Below are 4632 nucleotides of genomic sequence, written 5' to 3' on the forward strand. Positions count from 1 at the left end.
ATATATGGAAATGAATGCTGTTCTGGTTTTTATTCAGAGCATATGTTTGTGATAGACTAATCCAAGCAGCAAGCTGATGGTGCAATTGGTCTGATCCCCCACTTTTCCACACGCAGCAACCTTGGCAACCTTGGGCCAGTCACAGTTCTTAGAGCTCTCTCAGTCTCCCCTACCTCAAAGGGTGTCTGTTGTGGGAAGAGGAAGGGAAGGTGATTGCAAGCCACTTTGAGACTCCTTCAGAGATACAACAAACAACTCCTAAGTTTATTTTCAAATGAGTAGCCGTGTTGGTCTGAAGTAGCACCTTCAGCCAGCCAATCAAACCCCTTGAACCCGTTTGTAGTTCACAAAGACATATCAGAAATAAAACTGTCAACGTTTCTGATATGTCTTTGTGAACTACAAATGGGGTCGAGGGATTTGATTGGCTGGTTTGGCAGGGAGTTACCGTGTGGCCGTGTTTGGATGCTGTGACACAGTTTACTAACGTAACAGGATTAACTTTTGCTTATATATTCCTACTGTTATGATGGTCAGTTCTTAGTCTGAGGAAGAGTGCTTGCACTCGAAAGCTCACACCTTGAATAAATCTTTGTTGGTCTTAAAGGTGCCTCTGGACTCTGATTTTATTGTCCTAATTGACATCCTTGGGCTTTGAGTGGAGGAACTCTACACAGATGTGTGAGTTGGTATTTATACTCTGCTTTTTACTGCCCAGAGGGGTCTCAAAGTGGATTACAATCACCTTCTCTCTCCCTCTTCCCACAACAGACACTCTGTGAGTTAGGTGAGGCTGGGAGAGCTCTGACAGGAGTGTTCAGTCAGAACAACCCTATCAGGCCTGTGATGAGCCCAAGGTCACCCAGCTGGCTGCATATGAAGGAGTGGGGAATCAAATCCAACTCGCCAGATTAGAAGCCACAGATCCTAACCACTACACCATGCTGATAGCTCCTGCCCCAACCTCAGTGCATGAGGTGGGGTTTCCTAATTGACCAGCAAGAGATGGAGAGAATAGAATCATAGAATCATAGAGTTGGAAGGGGCCACACAGGCCATCTAGTCCAGGGGTAGTCAACCTGTGGTCCTCCAGATATCCATGGACTACAATTCCCATGAGCCCCTGCCAGCAAATGCCACAAATGCTGGCAGGGGCTCATGGGAATTGTAGTCCATGGACATCTGGAGGACCACAGGTTGATTACCCCTGATCTAGTCCAACCCCATGCTCAATGCAGGATCAGCCCAAAGCATCCTAAAGCATCCAAGAAAAGTGTGTATCCAACCTTTGCTTGAAGACTGCCAGTGAGGGGGAGCTCACCACCTCCTTAGGCAGCCTATTCCACTGCTGAACTACTCTGACTGTGAATTTTCCCCCCTGATATCTAGCCTATATCGTTGTAAGATAAAGGTATCCCCTGTGCAAGCACCGGGTCATGTCTGACACTTGGGATGACGCCCTCTATCTTCCAGAGTATTGGCCAGTCCTCCCAATTTGGTGTCATCTGCAAACTTGATGAGTAGTCCCTCCACCCCCTCATCTAGATCATTAATAAATATGTTAAAAAGTAACGGGCCGAGCACTGAGCCCTGAGGTACCCCGCTACTCACCTCCCTCCAGTATGATGAAACACCATTGACAACAACTCTTTGAGTGCGGTTCTCTAACCAATTCCCTATCCACCTAACTATCTGAAAAACCCAGATTGCAGTCCTTCAGCTTATCCATCAGAACATCATGGGGAATCTTATCAAAAGCTTTACTAAAATCCAAGTAAACAACATCAACCGCATTTCCACAATCCAGCAAACCTGTCACTTGGTCAAAAAAGGAAGCCAGGTTGGTCTGCCAGGACCTATTGGAGACAAATCCATGTTGACTTCCTTGGATCACCAAATTGTCCTCCAGATGTTTACAGATCACTCCCTTTAATATCTGCTCCATTATCTTTCCCACAACAGAGGTCAGACTCACTGGTCTGCAGTTTCCAGGGTCATGACTAATGCAGACACTAATTTGAGAATGACTGCAGCATTCTGGATCTTGCCAGAAGTGATATCATCATATGGCAGCAAAGACCTCTGATTTCTTGATTTGCCAACCTGCTTCCGTACAGAGGAGCATTGGTGGGTATCAGGAACAATTACTAGGAGTTTGCCCCTCCCCTATTAGCAGGCACCTTGAAAGCCTAATATTAGGGAATAGCTGTAGAAAAGCTGTCTCCACTGGAATATAAGCTAGTCAACGCCGGTTGGTAGATACGGCTTGAATTCACTCTGCATATAAAGACAAGTTTATTCATCATAATTAGCCAGTTGTAATACTCTGCTGAGTTACAGATGTAAGTTCTTTATACCAAATTGTCACTGGCAGCCCTATGAATCACTTGACATAGGCAACACGGCTTAAAAATAAAACTCGAAACACCTTATCTTATATTGAACATCAGATGATATTGACGGTCTTTTTTTAGAACATTCGGTCAGAAACGTTCGGTGAATGATAAATTAACAAGATAATTAGCATCAATCAACTTGACTTGAGTTTTTCCTTTTATAAAACCACTCCTAACAATTCCATTCTGAAGAACATTTGCAGAAGGTGGAAGGGGGGGAGGGAAATTACTCAAGCATCTTTGTGATATAGAAGTCAGCCTCACTGAGGCTGTCAGCGCAGAAGAAGAGTTGGGTTTCATACCCTGCTTTTCAGTGCTGAAGGAGTCTCAAAGTAGATTACCATCACCTGCCCTTCCTCTTTCCATGACAGAAATCCTGTGAGGCAGGTGGGGCTAAGAGAACTCTGACAGAATTGCTGTGTGAGAATAGCTCTAACAGGACTGTGACTGTCCCAAAGTCACCCAGCTGGCTGCATGTGGTGGAGGGGGAATCAACACTGGCTCACCAGATTAGAAATCAGCACTTCCAACCACTACAGCAAGCTGGCATACAACCACTACAACACACTAGGTCAGCCCCATTGTCACCTGCCAGGAAATCGTGCCGCGGTCTTTGCACTGCAAGCAGGGCTCTTCCTGCCCCATACTTCCTCTTTTTTACTTGATGTAAGTGCACAAAGGTTCCAATTTCATACTGAAGGACATAGATGGTGCCTCTTTCCTACATCTCCATGCATCATAGCATTCCGAGATCTACTGTGGCCTTCAATTTGTGAATTGATCCTTCTTCCCTCCTCCCCATAAGAGCCTCTTGTGGCGCAGAGTGGTAAGGCAGCCATCTGAAAGCTCTGCCCATGAGGCTGGGAGTTCAATCCCAGCAGCCGGCTCAAGGTTGACTCAGCCTTCCATCCTTCCGAGGTTGGCAAAATGAGCACCCAGCTTGCGGGGGGAGGGTAAAACAGTAATGACCGGGGAAGGCACTGGCAAACCACCCCGTACTGAGTCTGCCATGAAAACGCTAGAGGGCGTCACCCCAAGGGTCAGACATGACTCGGTGCTTGCACAGGGGATACCTTTACCTTTACCTTTACCTTTTACCTTCCTCCCCATCATTTCAGATTCAGATTCAGGGGCACTAGGAAAGGACCCACTGATAACATTGATCACAGGAGACACTTTGGCCTTCAAGGCCCAGCTGACATCACAATTTCTAAAGAACCCATACTCTATTCCAATTACTTGCCTTGGAAACATGGCACAGCAGCATCCGTCAAGAAGCAAAGACAGCCTCACGCCTGAGGAAATGGACCCTTGCTCGTTCTTGTCTCATTGTTTACACAGTCACTGCCTACTCCAAAAGAAGTTCACTGCATTGATTAAAGGTCTCGCCGGGGAGAGCTGGGAGCAGAGTTCATTCAGAGAGGACCAAGCAAGTGAATTATGGCTGCCGGATGGATAATGCAGCCCAGTGTGCTTCAGTTAGGAGAGAGTCACGTTCAAGGGAGACTGGGACGTGCAGCAGTCACAAAATGATGAGTGAACAAGTTGCAGAGGTGACACCTTCTCTTTCCAGAGACCTGGAAGGGGATGAGCCAGTCTTTAAATAGGAACGCTTCCCCCTGTTTCCTGGCAAACGGAAGATGCATGACCCTGTCCCCAGGGTTGGTGAGGAGAAAAGCAGCAATTAATAATGAACCAGAGAGAGGAGGCACACCAACAAGGTGGAAGAGGGTGGAGGGGGAAATCACCAAAATGTGAGGCAGTAGCCAAACAAGAATCTTAGGACTTCTGTTTGCAAACTTCTATAGATCTTACTTCTGCTGGGATATATTTGTATTCAATAGCTTAAATTACGAATTTTGTAACCAATCTGTTTTATCCAACTAAAATATTAATTTCACTGTTGATAATTAATACACCAACCTGCATATTTTTTTACCATTTCTGTGTACTCACTGTTACTTTTGGTTAATAGATCTCCATGGATTATAACTGATCTCCAGGCAATGAAGATCAGCTGACCCTGGAGAAAATGGCTGCTTTGGAAGGAGATCTCTATGGCATTGAATCCATTCCCCCCAACCATATCCTCCCCTGAAATCTCCAGGTTTTCCACAAGCCATAGCTGGCAACCCTACCTGGATTCCTTGGGGTGACCAAGGGATTCCCTAGATTCCAAGGGATGACCAAGTCTGAGCTTGCTCAGCTACTGAAATATGACAAGATTGGGTCAGCT

This window comes from Paroedura picta, chromosome 11 (genome assembly GCF_049243985.1).
Source record: "Paroedura picta isolate Pp20150507F chromosome 11, Ppicta_v3.0, whole genome shotgun sequence".
Taxonomy (NCBI): domain Eukaryota; kingdom Metazoa; phylum Chordata; class Lepidosauria; order Squamata; family Gekkonidae; genus Paroedura; species Paroedura picta.